The sequence below is a fragment of the Phasianus colchicus genome, chromosome 20 (assembly GCF_987193195.1).
Source record: "Phasianus colchicus chromosome 20, bPhaCol1.hap1.1, whole genome shotgun sequence".
NCBI classification, from domain to species: Eukaryota; Metazoa; Chordata; class Aves; order Galliformes; family Phasianidae; genus Phasianus; species Phasianus colchicus.
Window position 1 is genome coordinate 4,437,358 of NC_143455.1, and position 13,283 is coordinate 4,450,640.

A 13,283-nucleotide genomic window follows, 5' to 3' on the forward strand; every position below is an offset into this window, starting at 1 on the left:
TATTAATATCAGCTAAATCAAAGTGCAATTGCCTGGGAGCAGTATGGGGCTGATGTACACGCACACAGAATGCCTCCTGGCCTCGCTGTGAGTGGGTGCAGGGCTGTGGCATCCAGCAGGCAGGAACTCGCCCTCTTCTGTTTGCATCCCAGGGAGACGCTGGTAAAGGTGAAGCTGTCACTGCTTCTTTCTGTCCAGCTGGTCTCATCTTCACAGCTTTTGTACTGAGGAGATTGCTAGGAGCTGTCGACAAGCCAGGAATGCCTTCATTCAAGTTCTTGCTGCTAAGCACTAAGCACATTAAATGTTCCAGAAGGGGTAAGATTTTAAGTTGAGATATAATGAAGTTCTTCCAGAGTAATTCCCTAATAAATCAATTACGCCTGACTCAGTGGAATTTTATGTACCCGCGGCTAAACTGAAATAAATGCCTAAACATCTGAAACCGTGGAAAAGCTTCCAAACACTCATGTTTGCACATAAAACAAGCAAGATAACTGACAGGCAGTTGGTCTGGCAGAGCTGTGCCCCGCAGACATACGATTCTGCTTTACACACACTTCTTATTAAGCACATTACACGTACTTAGCTGGGTGTCACAATTCTTTCTTCCCTTTCTAGGCTATCAGCTGCTCTGAATCCCTTCAGCCCTTCACTCTGAGAACCGAAGCAGCCGTGACATCCAAGTTGGATCCTCCAGACAGATCTGGATGTGCTCATCTGTGTAACAGCTGATGTATGTTTGAAAGCTCCCTGCACAGCACATGCTGTGGAAACACTGCACAGGAAGAGAATAACGGTCATGTATCTCTCTCTGGAGATCTTCACACCCTTTGTAACGTTGGGGAATATATTATCCATCCCTACATACAGACGTAAGCATGGAGGCTCAGAAAATGCCCCACAAAAAGTCATGCCGTGAGTCAGCGTCAAAGCAGCCCAGGGCTCTGTGCCCCACGGTGGTGCCTTTATTCCCACATGCTGCTGCCTTTTAGCCCTGTGGTAGTTTTCCACCCTTGACACAATTAGGAACAGGGTAAAACGTCTCTGTGTCCAGGAAGATGATGTTAATGTATGAAACCTAGAAGATGTGAAACCTGTGATGTTCACTTAGGATTGAGCTGGTGAGCAACAGCGCGGTGCAGTATAACTGAGGGTGTAGCTTTACACCGTTACTCCGTTTATCTGAGCTTTCCCATGTGTCACAGTGCAGAGCAGCCTTAAATGGACTTGTACCCTGCAGCCCTTTATGTTTCAATGCCATAAACAGGCAGAAACATGGTTTGTTGGTTGGGTTTTTTTCCCTTTCTTCTGAAGGGACTGATAGAAAATTGAATTCTAGGCTGGGAGCTGTCAGAAACACCAGCTGCCAGCAGCTGACATCAGAGCATGGCTGCCAATGACATTAAAAGCTACGTAGACAAGCATTAGCAAATAGGACTAAGTTGTGATTCATCAGATATATGAATCGGGGTGAGCATGTGACAGCATCCCAGCCCTTATTCACATCCTCTCTCACGAAGCCCGTAACCATACAGTGCTTCCTGCGTGGTTCTGCTGCCTGCAAGCACTGTTAGAGCAGTGAGCGGGTGTGCAGGGGTGGGGGCTGCTGGTAAGGCATAATTAAAGCATGAGGAGAGCTAGCAGAGCGTGTGTACCAAGTGAAGCATCAGACCCAATGCTTATCTCAGTGCCTGTGCTGGATGTTTGTAACATCAGGAGGCTGACAGCACAGACCTCTTAGGGAATGTGGGGAGGGGGAGGCAGCCTTTGGGACCCCCAAGATGATTTTATCCCCGAGACATGAGGAGGTGGCATGGGAGGGCCACACTGCCAAAGGGAACACGCCCCCCTTTTTGTCAGCATAAAAACACTTGGATGATAATTTATTTACTATTGGCAAAGATGCAGTCATGCTTACGGTACAGGAAGCTGGAACTGCAAGCAAGGAAGGGTTTAGTGAAGGGTTTAGTGGGCTTTTGGGAACGCTTAGCTTTCCTAAGTGCCTTTGGAAATGCCACTTGAGCCCACCTGCTGCTGCCCTGAAGCCTGCTGGGACTCCTGGTAGGAATCATCTCCTTAAGTGACTTGCAGGGCCACCTGGATCTGATCCACTCATTAATGACACTTCTCCGTACTCAGAAAATACCAATCTTGACTAAGAGGCACAGCAAATGCAAAGATGAGCAAATTTCCTACACAGATAAAAACAAAGACTGTGTAATGTCCCCCTTTCAAATGAGTCTGACAGTGTAAATACTCTCCCCTACTTCAACAAGTGCTGAATCAAGTTATTGGGTTGTTCACTAGCTACACGCTGTCTTTATTTGCCTGTAAAATGCTCTGATTATTATGTATTTATTTTAATAACACCAGAGGAGTAATAAGAAATAATTACTTGTTATTAAAAGTTCTCTGCAAACCCAGCTCCTTTCAAAGCATGCACTGCACCAGAGCACAGTCTGCTCCCTGTGTGTGAACACTGAGCTCCTTCACAGGGTCAGGGTCAGCACAAGCCTGCTTTGTGGATGCTGCACTGCTGGTATGAAGGTGCTTATATCTGTACAGTTTATTTCCATGCCTGAGGAAAACAAGGTGTATCATTATGAAGCACTTCCATACCAAAATACCTACCTGGATGGCTATGCCAGGGTTTGGGTTGTTTTAGACTGTGCTCCTGAGTGTAATAGCTAAAGCAGCCCAGCCTATGCATGGATCAGCTGGCAGCCTTCATCCAAGCACTCTGAGAAAACACTGAAAACACTTGAGAAACATAAGCTTCACAACACTGCTCACAGCCCATAGAAAGGCTGCTTATCTTCTCTGATCAGCAGAATTCTTTGCATGAATTCCAGCCCTGTATCCAAGGCAATCTCATTATTTGCTATCCACGCTCAATCTGCTTGCTAATTTCTTTTTCCTTGTTGTGGGGGAGGAACCTTCCTGTGCTCCACAGTGTGCCTGTGCTTGGGAGAAAGCAAGTGAGACATAAAACATCACCCTCCTGCAGCAGAGGGAGCCTGGATGGAGAGTGGGATTTGGAGCCGTGCCTTCCCATTGCTCTGGCCCCAGTGATTTCCATCCCAGGGAGCAGCACACTGCTCTGCTTGCTTTGCTGTGGCTGCAGCTGTCAGCATCGGGCAGGGCAGCCCCAGCAGGGAGGGAAGAGGTGGAACTGCAGTGAGATGTGGAGTTTTTTCTGGGGCAGCTTCCCAACAACAGCCTCAAAATAACCTGGTTTAATGAAGGGCATGGTCTCCAGCACACAAAGCCTGTTTGCAGTCATGGTTTCAAGCTGGTAGCTGCAGACTGATGTGTGACCACTAAGTATTTCAAATTAGCTAATGAACAGCTGCTGTTTTCTTTGCTTCTGGTCACAACCAGCCTGTGTCTGAATCAAACAAAAGGATCCATATGTCACAGTGCAGCTCATTGAGCAGAGCCTGCCAACAAAGCCCCCCATTCCCAGTGCTGCAAAACACGGACTGGCAAACCCATTTTGTCTCTCAATCAGTGGGGAAGGACATTTTGGGCAGCCCTATACCACCACTCCAAGCAAACAGCCACATCCAGCATGGGCGCATCCAGCAACACAGAGACACAGGTGGTTCCCAAACCCATCAGTACATGGATGTAAGACACATCACCACAGCTTTGCTCAAACATCAGATTTTAAACATAGGCAAGTGAACTGCCAAGAAAAAAACTACCCAGCACTGTGGCTGCTGCAGTGTGCCGTGGAAACAACACTGTGCATATGATCAGATTCAGCAGGACACCAGCAGCCTAAGGGTCCTTTTACATTTGGCTTGGAAAGGCTAAAAATAGCACCCCAAACCACACTCTTTTTCTTGCTTTGCCTTCTCCTCCCCCTGTTCCCATTCACTTTTGTATGCAAAGCAGCATTTGGAGCAGGACCTGGCAATTAGTCTTCAGCCCAGCAGCTGCAGGAGGAACAGCTGGAGGTGTTATTTTGGTGGGTTACTCATTGACTCCACCAAAAAAAAAAAAAGGAGCCCGGAAAACTCAGAGCAGCTCACAGCCACATGACAAAAAAAAAGAGATAAAATAGAAGAGAGAGCCCTATATCCTAAAGCAGATTAGTTATAGCAATTTCTCCAAACCTAAATATAGATAAAAAATCCTCCCTCATCTTTAGCTCTGTTGGCGGAGATCAGAAAGAACAAGGAGGAGATAAATTTCGTCTTTTGCTTAACCCCCTCATCATCTGCAGAGGACAAATGCTGCTGTGGTGATGCGCCCAGCACTGAAAACCACATTCCTCTGCCACAGCCCTTCCACAGGGCCTTCACAGGGGCAGCAGTGCCATGCTAACAGGGTCCGTGCCCAGTGATATTGGCCCCTTTACTCCAGCCTTAGGTTTCACTTCTGAAAAATCAATCACTGCTGGGGCAAAGCAGCACTTCTTGCCGGTGCCTGGGCTGGGAAGAGGACAGCCAGGTCCTGAGCATCTCCCATGGCAGCACAGAGGTGGGAGAGGCAGCAGGACCCCCTGTGGCACAGGCATGTGGGCTGCAATGAGTTGTGTGCCCCCGCTTGGGGACATGAGCTTGCAACCACAGCTCTGGCAGCACCAGGTGTCCCCAGGCACTTTTCCTTATCAGTTCTCACTGTGTGCCATCTGTGCTGCCATCACACCTCCCAGCAAAGCGCCAAGTCGTGGTTGCACAAGGATAAACAGCTCTTCAGGGCAGCAGAAGAAGAGGAGGCTTCTCTAAGGGGTGTCAGAGCTGCAGGTGCCCTCCCTGCAGCATCCCTGGGCAGCCCATGCACACCACAGGACTGCCTGCCTGCTATGGGATGTGAAGAAGTGAACACTGAGCAGGCTGAAGGATGCGCAGCTAACGATGCAAGTGATTAATAAACAAATGATGCATTTGCACCAGGAAGGAAGAAATGAGAGGAAAGGAAGAAGAAGGCAAGGAGCAACACTTAGAATGGCAGCATGCAGCACTGAGCTCTCTACAAATCTGCTGAGGAAGGCGCTTGCACAGCACATGGTTTGGTTGGATCAATGGAGCTGCAGAGCGGCTTGCTGCTGGCAGGCACACAAATCCACTTTCTAATGAAATTTACAGCAAGTGGAATTTAGGTCACTACTCGGAAGCATTCAGTTTATTCCAGGCAGCTTTTAAAATATTTAAGAAATAGCTGTCAGATTTAAGCCTGATCACCTCTGTCTGGATAGTCCAGAATTTGGAGCCAGGGCAGATTTCTTAACTCTAGACCTTAGAGAACAGTTTTTAAAGCTTTCTTCAATTGCCTCCAGCCCATTGTGACTGAACTCAGCCCAGCTTTTGATGTTTGTGCTGCACCAGCTCCTGTCCAGGGCCCAGTGCAGCAGCACAGACAGATGTTAGCAAAGGTGAACCTCAGCTAATGACTGAGAGGAAAGGGTTTTGGCCCAGGGCAGCACTTGCTAACACTCTTCCCAGATGTGTACCTTAAGGGAGGGGCCAAAGCTTCTCAATGGGGATGGAGAGGGAGGAAAGGAGCAAAGCAGGCAGTGCTGCTGGCCCCAAGGAGCAGCCCTAGCTCTCCGTGCACTTCCTGTAGCTCCAAGCAAAAAGTACAGACGTTTCCTTTTCTAGGATGCAAAGTCCAACTGCTTGTATAACGCACCAATGGGATTAACCTGTTCCTGCCCTAGCTGAGGTGGAAGCAGAACCACCTGGGCATACTGTAAGAAGGAAGGAGCTGTAATTCTAGAGCACTGGAAGCAGAATCGAGGCTAAGGAACAGCATTCTGACATCCCAACCCTGCTGCTCCCAAATAGCGCCCTTCAGCCCAGGGATGCAGGAGGGAGTCAGTCCCAGGCTCTGCAGCCTGGATTTGTGATTTAAGAGGAGAGCACTCATCCTGACAACGTGGATGACCTCCTAAAGCCCTGTCTGGAGGATGATGGTGTGGAACATCAGGGAAGGGGACTGCCTCTCGCTCAGTTCAAGCTGGGTCCCCAGTTTTGAAGACATCCCCAACTCCAACAGCTGGGAACCCTGAGAACTGCTTCAGCCAACAAAACCCACTGGGCTCACAGATCAGCTGTGTGAAAAGACAACTGTCCATTCCAGCTCTCCAGAATTTTTCTGCTTTCCCACTTCACAGATCCCAATTACCTCCCACTAGGACCAGAACATGGTAGCTCTGGTCCAGCAGATCACACAGACTTGACCCAACACAAACCTTATCAGGCCCTGTAGGCAGAGCTGTTGTGGCACAGTTGGTTATCGGTGTCTGCCAGCACAGAAGGGTATAGCTGCTGTTACAGACAGATCTCTCCAGTAGATAGGGCTTTTTTTTCCTTCTTCCTTCTGTTACAGAAGAAAAAAGTTACTGTAGAGAAGTTACATCCTGGTCCAAGAGTCCTGACCTGGAGTTTTACTTCTCCCCAGAGAAGCTTGCTATCTGGATGGGCTGAGAAGCCAAGCACTTCCCCATGGATGCTGCCACGTGGCTGAGTGCACATGGTACCCTGCATGCAGAACCGCCAAGAAGTCATGGGAAAACCTGGTTCTGTGGCTAGAAACACGAGTGGAGATTGCAATGAATCTCTGTGCTAGGGTTCACTTTGAGGAGAACTGATGATCGAGTCCGATTTCCCATGCAAAAACACAATGCACAGTGGTAGAGCTTTTTCAAGCCAAGGGATGAGGAGAGCATGACCTCACTGCTCAAACATGGAGGGACTAAGCAGTGCTGGAGGAGGCAGCCCCAGCAATGCAGCAACTCCAATCCCTGCACTGGCAGGAGGAGCTGCATTTGGGCACAGGGAGAAAACAATTGGATGTGTTGGCATTGTCCTGGGACCTAACAGCACAGAAGGAGCAGAGCAGAGCCAGGCAGAGCTGCCAGAGCTCGGGGGCACAGGGGGAATGCTGCACCACTCACATATGCAAGGGCTTAGAGCTGCTGCAGACTATGGAGCTGTTTCCAAGCAAGGAGCACATCCAAGCATAACTCATTGCTTCAGAGACCTACGTCGAGCTCAGGGAGGAACATCCTGCAGTCTGCACAAACAAGTGCATGGCTCAACAGGGCACGTGCTGCAGCCAGGGCTCTGCCAACACTGCATCTTGCTCAGGCAGTGGGCTGTGCCTACAGACACTGAGCTATGGGAGTGACCAAAGCACTTTGCTCACAGCTTCCTTCATGACTGGGGAAGAAAAATAAACAGGGTGTGCTTGGAGAGCTGGGGTGGGGTACTGCTTTGGGGCTGGTGGTGGGACCAGAGAGCTGTGCTTGGATCAAAGGCAGAGGTGCACCCAAAGGGGTGCTCAGCCCAATCTAAGCTCCTCCAGGAGGAAGGGTTGACAAGATTCTGAAGTGAATGTCTTGGCTTGAAAAAAACATCCTGTCTGCAGAGCCAACATGGCAGGGATTCAGTGCAGTGCCCTCACTCATCTGCAGGACTGCAGTTCACTCGGGGCCCCATACCCCATCTGCACAGTGTGAGCACCTTCATTTTCTCCCTAGCAGAAGGAAGCTCACAGCAGCTGGAGGGAAGCCACACAGTGACTAACAGTGCACCCATTCTGCCAGGGCACGTGGACCTTCAGACAGCAGGGCTACAGCACTCACCGCTCCTAACACCCATATGCCACTTTTACAGTGCAGTTTGAGAGTCACTTCAGCTGATGAGCAACTAAGACCCTTAAGCATGATTTGCAGTTTCCAGAGCCCCAAATACACAAGTGACCCACTTTTCCCAACTCCATTGTGCTTTCCCCAAATTAAGGATGTTTGCAATGTCTAATCCACTCTCCACTCAGCCCCTGCAAGCTGCACAAAGAGGCTTTTTACCAGAGCAGCACTTCAGTGCAATCCATCAGCTTCAGCCCTGCACTGCTTTTGCAGAAAGAATCTGGGTGAGCTGGGGGTCATTCTCAGCAGTCCGTGCACATGACTGACACAGCAGCTCCCAGCAGAAGCTGGGAAAAAACACTGACCTACTCCAAATTAAAACCTCCAGAGAGAACATTACTATTTTTGCAGAAGCAAAAGGAGTTAAGGAGCAGTGTGTCCACTGCGAGATGAATTCTGCATAAGCACCAAGCACAGGGGAAGCACACACATAGCCTGTATCAACTCAGCAGCCAGCATGGTTCCAAAGCACACCAGCCTCAGGCTTTATTTGCATTGGGAATACTGCAAAATCAGTGAAAATTCCCCCTATGAGAAGAAATCCAAAAGCCAGGCCCTTTGCAGTGCAAATGAAAACTTACTGTTTGCTGCTTGCTTAGCAAGGGTAGATGTTACTGTTCAGATGAAAGGAAAGGGAACTTGGAAGCAGTACCAAACACAGAGCAGAGCTGCCTCCCCCCGGACACACACACACATTGCTCAAGAGCATGACAGGATGCACGATGGCAAGGGCTGAGCATCACATGGGCTTCACAGCCAGTGCAGCTGATGGGTTACATAAAGCAGATGTAACTTGGGCTGCTGCCAACACAGAGAGCAGTTTTTCAACTGGAACATAATCCTGCCACAGTCTTACTGCCTGCACATCTGATTAAACAAAGTCTCCCAGTTTCAATGAAACACAACTGTTCTTGCAGACATTCACACCCTCTAGCGGACATTAGAGCTTGGCACACTGCAAACATGCTCTCACATTCTTCAGAATTGCTTTAGCAACTGTCAAGAATGAATCACTCCTAGATATCTTGAAAGCACCACAACCCTTCAGCATGACTGCCCTGGACACAGGTGTCAGCATAGGAGAAAGCTTTACATGCCTCCTTGCCTAAAAGCATACCTCCAATGTGTTAAAATCCTTCCTACATTATTCACAATAACAGGGATCAAATAAAAAAGAAAACCAGTCAGCTTGAAGAATTGGAATTTATTCACATTTACCATCTACTTTGGTAAAAATACCTTCTACAGCCTAAAGAGACAACGCAGGTGTAAACAAATGGAACTGCAGGGGCAGAACTCTCACCATAACGCAGACAGATCTTCGGTTCAGCCACCTGAAAAGAAATGACCAGGACATTCAAGCAGAACAAGCATACTGCAGGGAAAGCTGCTCACAGATGTCAGGGCTGCTCAGCGTGCGAGCCAAGGCACCAGAGCAAACAAGTGTGCCATGAGCTGCCTACAACCCAGGGCCCTCTTGCAAATGGTTATGCTGCACATTCATTGAAATGAGGAAATACTCTGTCATTTAAAAGCTGGTTGACAGGAAAATTCTCACTCAGACAAATAACTTTTTTCAGGCGCAACAAAGATCAGGTTATTTGCAGTCACTCTACCTAGGGTTCCACATGCTTTGTTCTGAAGCCCAGGTGACAGAAAATACCAGCTTGTAACCCAGGTAAGAGTGGCATTAGTGAAGGGAAAGGGAAATGGAAATGCTTGTTCCAGTAATAAGCTGAACAAAGGGTGTCAGTCTGCAGCAGCACAAAAGTGAAATGTTTTCTAACCGCAGCCTGACACTGTCAGAGAGTTCTGCCCAGGTGAATTTAACATTAGAAGACAAAGGGAGGACTGGTTGCAAATTCCAAGCACGCAGTTTTACATCTGGTGGGCGGAGAGCACAGCTTAGCTCAGTTACCTTGGCGAGGGGGCAGATTTAGCAGCCACTCCATGGTCAGCAGGAATACCTACATAAAGAGCAGCAAGCATTAAGCACAGTACTTAGTGACATGTCCACTGGAGGGCTGCTGTTTCTAAGCCTCAGACAAGAGCCCAGGCAGCAGCTCAGAAACCAGCCTCCCTCCCAAAAGAAACCCCACCCTCATTGAGCCACCATGTATTTGAATCCAAGCACAACTGTCACCATTGGCTGAAGTCAGAAGGCAACAAAATTCACATTACAGTCCACAAAGGACCAGAAGGGTGATGTTAAACTGCATCACTGCTGTAGTTTTACATAAGGTACAATACTTGTTATGTTAGGTGAGGGCTGCAAGAAAAACAGAGTTGACATAGATGAGAAAAAGCAATAAGCATTGAGCCCATCAGCTGAATGCGGTATGGGGAGCACCATGCTTTATCTACAAGTACCTTGCAAGCTCAGAGAGCTGCAGGCAGCCTGGCTCACTTTGAAGCAAGGTTATTCTGAACATGTGTCTGTCTGACACTGATGAAACAAACACTTTGCCAAAGGTGCATGCATGTAAGAAGGCAGTTACTTTATCATCTCACAAATCTATCCAAGTTTTGGTTTCAATCCTGCTGTGGAGGAGGACCAGAGGACCTAAATGTCTGCCTCCATCTCAAAGTAGGACCTTCCCCTGCGCATGGCCAATAATGATAGCCCCATGCATTCAAATAGCTGCTGGCAACTGGGCAGATTTAACTGCAAGTGCCCCACGTCTGCAAGCACCTAGTAGTGTGTGCTGTTCCCTTTGCCTGCTCCTGAGCCCTGTTAAACATCTGGCATCTCTGTTCAAATCCCTTACTGAAAAATGAGATGAGCATTAGACTTCTATCATCTCAGTCATGTGCTGAACTTGGCCCTCCCTGCTGTTGGCTGGTTATAGCAATGACAGCTACACTTCATCTCTTCTCGTGATCCCAGGCAAGCTTCCTGTAAAAGCCCAAAAGGCTCCAGCTCATACACAGTAAGCTGCCTCAGAGAAACCTGTTGGGACTGCTTTACTGTCACAGGAAAGCAAATTAAAATGGAGATTACCTAAACACTGTGCAGTGTTTTTTGAACAGAGCCCATTTACCCAGTCAGGGTTTTAGCAAGAAAGCCAGTTAAGGCTGGAGACCACTGCCCCACACAGATTTGTCTCCTGTGCACCAGCATCAACTAAAACAATTCATAAAAACAGCATCCCACCCCCTGCTTGTTTTCAAATCCTTTTCTATAGCATTCTGACAACACACCACTGCCAGACACCAAAAATAAACAATAAAGTGCCTTTTTAGTGGTGGTGAATTTTTTTTTTTTTTTTTTCAGAAGTCTGGGCTGTTTGGGTGCCAGTTTCCAATCCAGGCCTGCCTCACACAAGGAGAGCACACAAGGGCCTTAGCTGGGACCTTAGCTGAACTCCTTGGTTGTAGAAAAAAGTCAACACTAAAGAAAAGCACAGATGTAACAGGAGGGCAAAGTACACAGCTTCCAACAGAACTTCAGTTTGTTCAAATAAAGAACCAGCCTATCAGTACTCCATATTACATGAAATAAAGTTTTGGAATTCAGATAGTACCTGTGATAAATCAAGGGGAAAAAAACGATCATCAGTGTACCTAAATTCTACCTTCCACATTTAAAACCTGCCTATAAAGGAAGGGCAATGTTAGCTTAATAGTACAAGACAGCTTTTAAAAGGTGCAGTACACATTACAGAAATTAATCCTCAAGCTGTAAAGAGTACTTTCCTTTGGCTGAAGACAGCAACTCGTTGTGTGCAGTATCATACATGACCATCAGAATGCTGCATGGATGCTCACACCTGTTACTGCATAGGAGGAACCCAGCAGGGGGACCTCTGGGGGTTGATCTGGGGCACGGGTGAGGCCAGCAGGCACTAGGCTGAGACACAGCCGCCAGCAGCCATCCCCAGGCCCTCAGCCTACCATGGCACCAGTGGGCATGGAAGGCTCCAGGATGGCTGCTGCCCACCCAGAGAGAGTGCATGAGTCACTGGCTTTGCCTCGGTCCCACTCACCTGATGCATGCTGGCTTCCCAAGAAGACCTAGTGATCTTCAGCCATGAGTTGGATTTCTTCTGGAAGCAACCACCACCACAGATCCCATGACATTCCCTGTCCATCTGCATCCCATACCCTCCCCTCACAGTCCCTACTCCCCTCAGCCCTGCTACTCATGGCACTTTGCTGCCCCTCGGTGCCAACTGTGCTCCCTTCCAGCATCATGAACCCTGATCCCCAGCCTGCAAAATGATACCCCAGCCCTGCTCAAGCCTTCATCTCCCCACTTCATGCCCTGCCTCTCAGCCCCAACATGAACCCCCCCAGCCCCTGACCCTCACCCCTAGACCCCAGTATTACCCCAGACCCCCATTCCCTGATCCCAAGCCCCAACAAGACCCTCTGAACCTCCCCTAGCCTGACTCTCAGACCCCAATTTGACCCCTCTGGTTCTACTCCAGCCCTTATCTCCACCCTTCACTCTAGCCCACCGTATGACCATCTCAAACCCCTGTACCTTCATCTCCAGCCCAAAACGCGACTCTCCACCCCCCATACCCAGACCCCAATATGACCCCTCCGCCTTCTCCCTCCTCCCATACGCCGTACCCTAACCCCATACGCCGATATGACCCCTCCTTCCCAATCCTCTGCACCCTCACCCCCAGAACGACTAACCCAGTTCCCGTATTCTGATCTCCAGCCCTCAATATGACCCCCAGCTCCGCCTATGACCACCCCAGGCCCGGACCCCTGCCACGCCGCCCCTCGCAATGCCCGCCACCGGAAGTAGAAAGGCAGGAAAACCACAGAGACGAAGTGAAAACCAGAGCGCCGCGCGGAGCCACTTCCGGCCTCCAAGAACTCTCTTAAAGGGATAGGCGGCCAGCGCCTCGTCGCTATGGCAACGCGCAGGCCCGATGCAGGCCCGAGTGAGGCCTAAGGGTGGGCCCGAACAACACGGGGTGGGGGGGGACCAACGCAGAGGGAGTGCAGGGAAGCCCAACCTGTCCCACGGGGTGAAGGAGGAGAGCCCCAAAACGGGGGACTTGCTCAGGGAAACACAAAGCATAGGATGTGGTCAGCATTGCAGCGCAGCTTTGGTTTCAGTCTTGTGCTTCTGAAAAAGCATTAAATCTCCGTGTGCTCAGAGGCTGGAATTGCACATATATTTATATGGAGTAAATCAATATTTAGATCTGGTTCCGTGCTTATGGCTTGCGAGGCCCTGTTTATGGTGAGTTGTGCTTCACTTTCAGTGGCTCTGACAGCTCCAATCGGGGCTGAATGAGAGCAGCCTTCCACACAGCTCGAGGTTCCTCAATCATGCCATTTACTCACAGGCAGCCTGGCATCCTCACTGCATGGAGGGGCTTTTCCAGCCGGGTTGAAGGCCTCCGAGCTTCAGCATGAGGACTGACCTCATTCTGATACACCTGCAGTAATGTGAAGGGGGGGTGAAGGCAGGAACAAAGGGTCTGTTTAGCTGATTTCATTTTAATTACTCAAAAATGCATCTTTACCTTTCAGCAGAGGCAAACGCTCGGTGCTGGCAGCGAGGTGCACTGGTTGGACACTGCTCCATACAGACACAACCTCCATTGCCCAACCCACGTCAGGTCAAAGCTGAGAGCAGGGACACCTTCATTCA

The 13,283-nt window shown here is 49.2% G+C and overlaps 1 long non-coding RNA gene and 1 other non-coding gene across 2 annotated transcripts; both read right to left on the reverse strand.

Annotated features, from left to right (window-relative positions):
* Positions 1 to 8,852: 8,852 nt before the first annotated feature.
* On the reverse strand, positions 8,853 to 12,435 carry LOC149915358 (uncharacterized). Its single transcript, XR_016459095.1, has 3 exons — positions 11,650 to 12,435; positions 9,582 to 9,630; positions 8,853 to 8,997 (listed from the first exon to the last, which is right to left on the reverse strand). It is a non-coding gene; the product is annotated as an uncharacterized LOC149915358 (long non-coding RNA).
* LOC116232684 (small Cajal body-specific RNA 16) lies at positions 11,381 to 11,550 on the reverse strand. The gene has a single exon (XR_004167741.1).
* Positions 12,436 to 13,283: the final 848 nt, after the last annotated feature.